The sequence below is a fragment of the Calonectris borealis genome, chromosome 15, assembly GCF_964195595.1.
Source record: "Calonectris borealis chromosome 15, bCalBor7.hap1.2, whole genome shotgun sequence".
NCBI lineage: Eukaryota > Metazoa > Chordata > Aves > Procellariiformes > Procellariidae > Calonectris > Calonectris borealis.
Window position 1 is genome coordinate 6,551,185 of NC_134326.1, and position 11,351 is coordinate 6,562,535.

The following is an 11,351-nucleotide window of genomic DNA, read 5'->3' on the forward strand; positions in this document are numbered from 1 at the left end:
AACTACAAATCTTTGCTTTAAATTGCCAAAAAAGAAGCCCTGAAAATTCCATTCTGTGTTGTATCTCCATCGAGTCTGGCAAAGAGGAGCTCTGCACCAGAGTGATTCTTTTTACTTAGGGGAAATGAGCTTGTAAGAAATACAAGTTCCTTTGCAAGTTTATGGGGTGTTGATTTGTTTGGTTTGCCATTTTTTTTAAGGCAGAAATATCTCTCCTTTCCTTGAGTGAACTGTAGTAGCCTTTTGTGGAAGCTGGTTTGCATTTCAGCTAGAGTCCTTAACTGCTTCCTGGTGCTGCCTGTGTGCAAGCTCAGAGGACGGGGTAAGCTGTGCGAGCTTCATTTCGTTCTATCTTATCTGTGGATCTGATTAAAAAAAAAAGTTTGTATGAAACAAGCAACTTCCTCTTACTGTAAGACTATTCAGCCAAGTGTATTTGAATTTTTATTGGACTCAGAAATGCAAACCTCTAATAATCCTTGTAACTTCCCTCTTTTTAGAACTATAGATTAAAGATGAAGTTTGCCTTTTGTCCCAGAGTGAAACCCCCCTGCTCTAAGGGCATTTCTGTCCATCAACAGGTGTTCAGTAAGTATGTCCACTTCTGCCATTTCAGGCTGCAGCACGAAACAGTAGTAGCAGACACCTTGTGCACAGCAGTGGGAGGTACCGCGGTGGCTGACCACGTTCTCCTGTTTCTGGAGGGAGCAGACGGAGCACCGCTCCCTGGGGCCTCAGCACGGAGTCTGCTGCACCACGAGCATCCCTCTGCCTCAGGGAGGTGCATCCTTAGGGCTACGGGGCAATTGGTGTTGCTCCCTGCCCGCAGGCAGGACGGGGAGAGAATTTTTATGCAACCTGTAAGTATGTAGTTGAGAGAGTCAATGCGGCAATGGTGGCTGCGTTGTAACCTTACGGGGTCGCGGGGCAAATTGCCTCCGGGAGGCTGCAGTAACTCTGTGGCTGGCCCAGACTCCGAGTGTGGGCCCTGGAAGCTGCATGCAGGAAGGGAAGTGATGAAAGTAGCTCTCTTTCAGCAGGGTCGTAAGCAGTTACGGAAGCAGCAATATCAACTTTCTGTAGGTAAAAATTCCTCTTCCAAGGACATAACAAAGCTCTTCAGCTCCTGAAGGTGCCTTTCTTGGGAAGGTCGTAAAGCTATGCCATGTAGAAAGGAAATGTGCGCCCTGAGAGTGCTTAAGGTATCAGAAACATGCTTGAGTTGGTGAGCAACTTGGCAAATTTTGAACGGGACAGATACCTCTGTGGCGTACAAACGCTTTATCCTCTCAACCCTTTAGATTCTGGCTGAGCAGTGTTGATTGAGAAGCTTTTGACCATGGTTTATTGCAGCATTCTGCATTGTTTTTTCTTTACATAGTTATAAAGGAGATTTACATACCACTTTTTTGCCCTAAAACAGTTTACACATTAAGCAATGAGTAGGGGAAATGATCTAGCAGTTTTTTGCATGATGAAGCCCGAATGGAAGAGAGATCCAAAATGACAGCGTATTTCAAGCAGATGATGAAATACATTCCATCAACGGAGGGGGGAGAAGTACAAAGAGTGACGATTCCTAGCCAAACTCCAGACTCTGCAAGTCCTGAAAGGTAAAGGGCCTGCAGCCTGTGGGATATTAAGGCAGAGTAAGCACCTAAGAAATTACTTGCAAATTAAAAATGGAGTAGTCTGGTCCCACGGCATCACGTGTGCCCAGCCAGCTCCAGGGCTCCGTGACTGTTTTCCTCTCCAGCGGGAAACGCCTCGCTCCCACCGCTTCTGCTCCTGAGCGCAAACCTTAGAAGTGAGAACCTGAGGCAAAGAAGGTACCGACTACTGTAGCCCTTTCTGTGTCTCTTGTTACAGGGGATCGTGAGTCTTGACAAAACGGGGTGGTTCTGTTGAAGGAGACCAGTGTATCAGGGTGAGTGCTGTCAAGGTGAATGGCCCTGAGTTTTGGCCGGAGACTGGTTATGAGAGACTGGTGGCAGCAGAGGAATGCAAGCCTGGAAGCAGCAAGGGAGCAGGTGTTGGTGGCAAGGGAATGCAAGGAGAGGTGCTTTGCACCGTAAATGCGAAGAGCTAACACCCAAATCAGTGGCATTAGAGGTGTAGGAGAGAGGTGTCACTGGAGGAACTGGCTGCAGCAAATTAAGTTTGCTGCTTTTAAAAAGTACTCAAAGTCAGTGTCCTTGACCTGCAAGCAGTGCTAGCTGTTAACTCCAGAACTGATGTCATCTGCAGTATTTGACTTTGTTTTGAGTTTATAGCCACTTATCACTTTTCTGTTGTGATGAATTTATTATAGCTTATCACTTCACTTGAATTCCCTGGCAAGGTCCTGCCAGAGGCCATGCATCCCAAACAGTCAGCTCAGGACAACAGGAACCAGAGCATTCCGCATTTTCTCATTTTGGGTAGATAAATCTCTTTCCAGGACAATCCCTAGCAGTCCTATCACCTAGCTGTCTGTAACTTTTCTTACAAGAAAGAACGTTTTGTTGCAGCATCTCAGGCTGGTGGATACACTGGAGAAGTGTAACCTCTTCTAGGGGAAGTTAAGAGGCTTTCCTCAGTTCTGCGTTTAATTTCCATGGAGTTACATTTCACTTCAGGAACACACTGCAATGGATGAGTCAGATTTAAAATCTTAACCAAGATCTACAGGTTTATGGCTGCTTATTAGCTTGGAGATCAACGTGCAATCTGTGAGTAACACAGCGTTCTCCTCACTTTTTTGAAGGGGCTGTATTAAATGTGTAAAAGGTCTTTCATATATGTCTTTCATAACGTCTTTCATAACCTAGATGTGTCCAGATACGCAAATTATCGAGTTGTCTCTGACATAATCTGTTCATCTACGTTTTGTATCACAGGCTTTGGTCTGGTTTGCTATCTGTGGAGAGTGACTGATGTCATTTGATAGCAGACAATACAATTTCCCAGGGAACGCGTAGGAAGTACAAAGGTTTACCTCAGTAACTTAAAACTAAGAGGAAAAGGTGTTACTTCTTAAGAAAGACTGTTCAGGTCACCGTTGGAGAGCTGCACGCAAGGTATGGGGAATGCTGAATTGCTGTTTTGAAGCCAGCTCTAGGACTTCTGACATGGCTGGGGCTGGACAACGCAAACCTGTTCATGGATGCCTCTTCTCCTTCTTTCCACGCAGTGTGTTGCTGTTACTCATTTGTCCCCTGGTTAAGCAGAGAGTTTAGTAAAGGATTTACCTTTCATGAAAGGCACACTGCTGAGCTAATGGTGTCCACAAATACCCCAAGAGTAGAGCACGCCTGTTCTTACTGGAAAGGATAAGGGAGGAAAAAGCCACAAACCGAAAAAGCCACAAACCAGAAAACCCCATGGTCAGTAAGACTCCGTACTTTGTAAGTTGGTACCAGGGGAATTGCAAGTGTTCAACATCTGATAACCTGATCTCTTTTCTGACCATTAAATTTACTTATTTTAAAATTGCAATTGATTCATCTTTCAGTTTGGGGTATTTAAGGGCAGCCAATTTTCCCCATCCTCTGGGAACCAGTCTGCTTTACATCACCCGCCTGCCCTTCCCGAATTCATTCTCTCACAAGGGTTGGAGTGGGTGACTCACAGGCAGGGCCTTCTGGCCAGAGTCCTGCACTAGGCTGAGCCTTAACATCAGTTTCTGATCTACCAGGCAAGGTGATGAATTTCAACAGCGTGAGACCTTTTGCTTATAAATGGGATCAGTTCGGAAGCCTTCCAGCCTCTTTAGCCATCATTTGCACGAGGTGTAGAGCTGACAGCTGGAGGCTGTAGCTGTGTCAGCTTTTCTCAATTAATCCGTTACTACCTCTGAGTTAACACCCCAGCTGTCTCTGGCATTTCATGGGTATTTGTTTGTCAGCTCAGACTGGGACCTACGTGAGACAGGAAAACACTTCAGTCCTGCAGTTCTCACGTCCTTTGAGGATTAGGGTTTGATTCTGCTACCACAGGAAAACTGACGACATGGAGAAGGAGTAAAAAAAACTTCAGACAAATAGATATTAAGTCCTACTATGGGACAGTTTTAAAAAATCAGTTCCAGCTGCCACCGGGAATGTATTGTAGGTGCTATAAGCATCTTTCACACCAAATACTGCTGCTCTTTGCTCTGATGGGGTGAGAATAGGACCTCTGGGGATCTCATAAAAGGTGTGTGATTTCAAGTTCTCCATTTTCAGCTGCTCTTCTCCCTTGTGCTGGGACCTTGCATGGGGAGGGGGGGCAGAGAATTGCCAATGCAAACAGCTCCACTGCCAGACCAAAAGAGGAGCTTTAGGCAAACATTGTAATATGCGGGAGGCTTCCTTAGCACACAGATATGGTTACAAAACACTCCACAGCATGTTCCAGCCTGGGAAATTAATGTAGTATTAATTTTAAGCTGTTTGGGGACAGTTCACTAGCTGTGGTTGCGCTTTGGCTCCATGTCTGTTTCCTCTGTATCAATTAACAAACCCAAAATTAATCTTGACACAAAAATAACAGCTCATTTCCCACCCATGGATCTATAGGTGCTGCCTCAGTGTGGTGATTTCCCCTACCTACAGCTGGATACGCTTGACCAGGACAGGCGGGAGTCCCCTCTTGCCTGTAGCCCATGACAGTGACGCTAGATGCTCACCCCGTGTGGTTTTGTATCATGTAGCTGTGGCGCTTAGGGACATGGTTTAGTGGTGGACTTGGCAGTGCCAGGTTTGCGGTTGGACGCGATGATCTTATTTTCCAACCTAAATGATTCTATGTTTTCCTTTAACTTCTTCAGCTCTTGTGAAATCTGGAAGTGAAGTTTCTTTTATTGAGTTTTCTCTGTATTCTCAGTGTGTATTTCCTAATTTTCCAGAATTGGCAGCAGTTTGGATGGGGAGAGAAAAGTTTCTGAATCTTCACCAAAAAACCAAACTTTTTTCTAACTTTTTGCTGTTAGAGATGGATCTTATCTCAGACTCTGACATGCCGCTTCCATGGAAGTGGATGTGATGCAGCATCATGTTCTCACACAGATAAATGCAATCTCCTGACTTGCTTTGATACCAACAGAGCAGTGATTTTGGGCTTACGCAGCTACAATAAGTCCTGGAGCTGAGCTTACGTGTTTTTTAAAGTGTATATCCTATAGACATATTATGCATATGTGTGTATGTTTGTAAAGTAAATATTGAAGCCCGAGCTTGGCCCTTATGCAGGAAGCTTTGAGGTGAGCGCTCTTCCAGCTGACAGCGCAGACGGTCTCGGCTCTGGACCGAGTTGGTGCGGGCAGCGCTTGCACACCGCAGGGAGGCCGAGGCAGGGCGGGCAGTCGCTACCCCGGTGTTCTGAGCAGCCTCTCTGTGCCTCAGGGTTGGACTGTCACAGCCAGAGCAACCGCAGCGACCGGCAGCAAGAGGGACCGGGGAGAGAACTGCGGCCGCCGGGAGGCCACCGGTGCGGGAGCGATCGCGGCCAATGAACTCGCCTGCGGCCGGCCGAACCCCGACCCCGCGGGGGGCTCCCGCTCCTCGTTAGTATAGTGGTGAGTATCCCCGCCTGTCACGCGGGAGACCGGGGTTCGATTCCCCGACGGGGAGGTCAGCCCGCCTTTTCCTGCCCGGCCCGGGCGGGGGCGGGAGGGACCGGCCCCGGGCCCTGCCGGTCTGTCGTCGGTTTTTGTCCTTCTGTCCGCCCGGTAACGGATCCGGTGCATTGCCGCTCTGTCGTCGGTTTTTGTCCTTCTGTCCGCCCGGTAACGGACCCGGTGCATTGCTGCTCTGTCGTCGGTGTTTGTCCTTCTGTCCGCCCGGTAACGGACCCGGTGCATTGCCGCTCTGTCGTCGGTTTTTGTCCTTCTGTCCGCCCGGTAACGGACCCGGTGCATTGCCGCTCTGTCGTCGGTTTTTGTCCTTCTGTCTGTCCAGTAACGGAGCCGGTGCGTGAGAAAGAGGAGAGCTGTGCGCCTTCCTGGGCAGCGGTGGGAGCAGCGGGGGCTGCGCTTGCGGGGGTAAGGCCTGTTGCCAAAAGGCGCAGAGGTGTTAGTTCGTAGGGAAGCGAATCAGGCCGCTGGTGGCGAGAAGGGCTCTGGCGGTGCCGCGGAGATGCCAGGGGCAGCTTGCGAGGGTCGGGGGCTCGCCAGCTAGAGCCAGCGCGCTGCGCTCCCGTGCTCCTTGCAAGGACGCTCGGTGGCGTGCGGAGCAGAAGCCTTCGTGGTGCTACGGTATGAATGCTGCGTGACAGAGGCAGTAATATGCCCCTAAATGGATTTCTGATTTAGCTGCCTCTAGTGACTATCCTAGAAGAAATCTAATCCTAATTTTTAAAAATATCCAGTGATTTATTACGACCCTTTATAATCTGTGTGAGACCCAAGTTGCCCTTATTGTTACAGTTTGGTACCTTATTTCAAGTCTGCATCTCCTTATCATCATCTCCAGTATTAAATTTATATGCCAACCATCAGAAGCATTTAAACTTTGACCAAAACACATTTTTGAAAGTAAACTTTCACAAGAAAACTGTGTGGTTTTTTAACCACCCAGTAAACATATATGACTCCTACTAGTTCCAAGAGGTTCTCTATAAAAAAAAAAAAAAAGCCACCCCGCTTCAGCAGCTTAGCTGTTGTCAGAAGCGAGCTGCCCGTTGCGAAACCTGCGTGGCCGCCTCTGCTTTCAGAGCAAACCCCGCTCCGTGGCGCGCTGGCTTCTGGCAGCGGCAGAAGTCGTTACTGCAGGCCCCGCGCTGACGCTTGTTCCGAGCTGGATCCTAGGAATATAAACTTGGTAAAACAGCGACGGCCTCTGCTGCGAAGCCCAGACAGTGCTGTAAGCAAAACCTTTGGTGCCGGTCTGGGGAGCGTGGCAGGGGTCCCGGCAGGGTCCTGGTGCCAGGCCCGTGGGTACCACAGCGGGGGTGACAGCCGGGCTGTGTGTTTGGTGGCTGCCAGCCACGTGCCTGAGCTAATCCCAGCGCCTCTTTCAGAGTTTTCTTGCTTTTTCTTCTAGAGTTTTCATCACCTTTGCAGGCGGTGGCTAACACTGGTACGTAGGACTGAAAATGTGAGATTCTGGAACTGAAACTGCGGATCCAGGCTGGGTCAGCTGCGGGTCCCGCTTGCCTGGGGCGTCTCTGCAGCACACACCCTTCGAGTCACAGGCTTCTTGGCAAATGTCTTTGGCACCTTTCAGGGAGAATTAGTAAACATCTTGTACAGAAAGAAGACTTAAATGTAAGTCTCTTGATGAGCAACAGTTTGATCGATTGTTTCACTCCAAGCAATGTGTTTGCAATAGGAGTCACAGCGATAACGACAGTTCTAGAGCTTCTCCCTGAAAATTTCCATGTCCCTCATCTATCCTTGCAGAGGTTAATCTAGCTCTCTTGGAGCGAGGAAATCCAAACCTGCTTCGATCACCTTGTTAGTGATCATCTGTTAGTTTGTGCTGGCTTCTGCAACTCTTTCTCCTAGGAGTGGTGGCTGGTTCCAGGGGGCTTCACTGGGAGGCTGAAACCACTACAGCAGTGAACCTCTCTCAGCTTAGTTCTAAGGTTATTTTCAAATATATTTGTGAAGTTTTGTTAAACTATATTTTTATCCAACCTAGACAGTACTCTGGGACACCTGCTCGATCTGGCAGCACTTCCACGGACGCTGGGGTTTGGGGCATCCCTGGGGTGTGCCCCCACCCCACAGCCCACCGCAGGTGAGGGCACGGGGTGCTGCACCCCTGAGCTGGCGCAGAGCAACCTCTGCCACCGTCGCAGGGAGAGCAGCCACAGTCGGCAGCAGCGCGTGCTCGTTAATTATGCTGCTCGTGAGCATAGGAACTGAAACCTGAAGTGACTTAAAGAAATGTGCTTGATTTCTCTTCAGAGAAGGCTCACGCAGCTGCGGCAGGACGTGTCAGTGCGTGGTGCTGCTCATGCTCCTGCTGTCAGCAAGTTCTGCACGACGAGAGTGTAATCCCATGGGACCGCTCCGAAGGAAAGGTTAAGCCTTTGCTTCTTGAAAGGTGAAACACTGACGTAGAGATTGCCTTTCATGAACAGATGCAATGTTGAAGGTAAAGTTGGGTTTCGCACTTCCTGGGCGCTCGTGATTGGGACATAAAGTTTAACATAAAACAACTTGTGTTAGAATGCGATTTGATGGCACAGTAAGGCTCTCGGTCACGCCTGGCAACGTTTGATTAACACATAGCTGGTCTCTAGTCACTTCAGTTACTGGATTGTAGGAATTGGAACAGATTTTCCAAATCAGAGGGTGTCAACACAATACTAAAAGAAATGTCACACCTAAAAGCCTCCTGCCCAGTCCCTGCAGCTCGCGCTGATGGGAAGTGTTGCCGGAGCAAAAAAATTCCAGCGCTTTTAGAGAGACTTCTTAGCAGCTCTTTGAACAGATACGAAACTAGACGTGTTGAAATAACACTTGTCACGTACATGTTTATTTGAAATATGATTCTAGTTTATAGTATCATTCAGGATTTCATTCAAATGCCTGTGTTCTCTGAAGAAATACAAGACTGCTGTCCTACCCTCTCCTACTCACACGCATACAACAGCAGTATTTTTACTCAAAGGGAATCTCTTTTTCAGGCTCTAATAACCTGCTTCTTGGCTCTTCATTCTCTGTCTTCAGAGACGTGGTGATCTTCTTGAGCTGTCAATTTTTAGCCTGGTATAGGCTTATAAATGTATCAATCTGAGACTGAAAACTAAAGCTGGGGTTTTTTGGCATGATATTGTCCTTTTAGAGAATTTCCTGGTAAAACTGAGAGCATCTTATTTTAAAAATAAATTAAAGAAATCATTCTTTCAGATCCGGACTCTGCTTTCCCTGCTACTTCACTATAGATAATCTTTGGGTAAATTGCTGGAAAACATGCCTTAATTTTTTAAACGTTATTTTCCAATCCCTATTTTTTAAAAAAGGTGGTGGGTTTTTTTTGTCAGGTGACTCCCTCGCGCCCCGCGGAGCATCTCTGTGGGGCACAGCCTCTCCCCGCACGTCGCTAGTTGTTCCTCAGCAGGCAGGAGTGGCTGCTCTGGGTCTGGTGACACCACATCTGTTCCAGCTGCTTATCTCTACCTGTAGATGCTCCTGAAAGCCTGCAAAGGCTGAGCGCCTGCTGCGCTGCATTTTTCCGCTTGGCCCTGGCAGCGCACACAACCCGGTGCTCATCAGACCTGTAAGCGTTTCGTTGAATTCGGATCTGGCCCAGCTGGGGCTCAGCGCTTCTCGCAGCATCTGCAGTGAGCCCTGCGGAGCCGGGCTGCAGCCGAGCCCGGGGCTGGGCTGAGACGGGGCGAGCGTGGTTTGTAGGTGGGCGCGCTGGTCCAGCCAGCACTAAATGCCCTTTGATGCCCCATGTGCTTGGTATGGCTGGGTTTCTATCACGTACAAATGAATTATTTGTCCAGGGGTTCCAGTAAAAGCACTTGCGGGCCTGACGCGATGCGCGTCAATAGGCTGAAAGAGCAGAGGGAGATGTCGCAGACAGGCCATGGGCTCTTCTGTAACCCCCGGCAATGTGTACCTCTCCTCCCCACAAACCCTGTCCTTGGCAGGGTGATGAAGTGAAACTGCTCAAACAAGGTTTCCTTAATAGATTTAGGCTTAATAAAATCTTCCTTAAGCCTCTAAATTGTTTCTGCAAAACCTGCCGTTGGTCCTTTTAAGTCATCTGTTGTCACCTTCAGCCCTGGTGCTATTATTAAAGCGGATCTGTGTTCCTTCACCATAACGGCACCCCGGCTGTAGCTAATACCTTTCCTTCTAGGGCAGCAGCTCCTGGGTCTTGCCGTCGCGCGCGTCCAGCGGTTCTGGTTAACACCCGGTTGGTTAATGCCTCGTGGCGGCAGCTGAAGGAAATGCCTCCAGCTGGTGCTTACATTTAAACGTTTGCACTAGCATGTTCCCGCTAGCCTAGCTGAATAGCAAAGTATTGAGTTCAGTGCACTCTCACTACTTGATGTTTTTATCATTTAAGGCTTGAGACAACTTGTAAATGCTTAAAATAGTGTGAAAATCCCTGTGCTGGCACAGGCTCCCAGCCTTACTGGAAGGCTGTCTGCTGTTCTCCGGGTGTAAAAGTTTCATATGTTCCACAGAACGATTATGGTAAAGCAAAATTTTAAATAACCAAACCTATATGACAGTTATCATTTAAAAGGAAATCCATAACTTAAGGGTGTCAGAATAACAAGTTGATTGAAAAATAGGAATTGATGAGCAACCAGCTGTCCATCACGTGAGTACCCTGGCTTCAGTGGGCTCCGTTATGGGAGCTCCACTGAGTTCCACAATTTTTTCCACAAAGGTATTAAATGAAACTTTGTTCGTATAAACTACAAATAACTATTGCCGGGTTCTGTGTGTTGGGAATGTAATCTGTGACATAAACTTTTCTGAGTGAAGGAAGAAGGAAGCGGGGAGAAGGGTTATGGGAAGCAGGTGAGCGTTTGCTCCTGACGGCAGCTCAGCTGCGGGAGCGACAGCTCGTCCTGGCGCAGGGAGACAGACCTTCACGGTGCCGGCAGCTTTTCACATGGATGGGCTGAGCCCGCTCCTCATTTTAGCAGCTCTGGCCCTGGGCCTTTTCAGGACTCCTTTTTTCCAGCCATCGATGCTGCAGGCTACGTGCGCCCTAGAGTAAAGCCACTGCAGGTCTGCCCTTTCCCCGCTGTGAAACGTCTCGTCCCTGCAGAGGGACCAGGACTGGGAGGGTTGTGACTGCTGCGGTCGGTCGCTCGGTTCTTGCGCATTGCTCCCTGAAGGTCTCTCGCCTTTGCCACAGGGAAGCATGTCTTTGCTTGGGAAAAAGTGGGAATGTCGGTCTGTGTGTGACCGTTTGCCTGTTTCTGCCCATCCTGTGACTCTGACGTTAGGTCCTACAGCTCTCCACAGGCTCTCTGGGGATGCCTGCCGTCCCCCCTGGTTTGGCATACAGGTGACAGCATGTGCTGGCTTCTATTTTTTGGAAGCAATGAATCCAAAACAGGAGACACGGACTCGAGCAACCGGATGGGCGCAGCGCCTGGCCCCCTGCCGCCGCAGAGGCTCTGGCCGGAGGGTGGCAAGTACCCGCGTCCGCAGGACAGCCAGCGGCCGGGTGAGCGGGGTCACACCCGCGGCGCAGGAGGTCATTTATTCGTTTTGGTGCAATAAACTTACAACAGGTGACCAAAGTCTTCCTGTGGATGTTTCAGACTGGTTAACTAAATGTAATTGCTACTTTAATTTCTCTGTAAAAAGGCAGCCCTCAGAAGTGGCAGCTGACTTGCCTAAGAAATGCCAATATATCTGTCTCTGTTCTGTAACAGTGCTGTTTGTTCCTGCCGTATGAAATTAA

At 48.8% G+C, this 11,351-nt stretch overlaps 1 non-coding gene across 1 annotated transcript; it reads left to right on the forward strand.

Moving 5' to 3' along the window:
• The first annotated feature begins 5,519 nt into the window (after positions 1 to 5,519).
• TRNAD-GUC (transfer RNA aspartic acid (anticodon GUC)) lies at positions 5,520 to 5,591 on the forward strand. Its single transcript has one exon. It is a non-coding gene; the product is annotated as a tRNA-Asp (tRNA).
• The last annotated feature ends 5,760 nt before the right edge of the window (positions 5,592 to 11,351 follow it).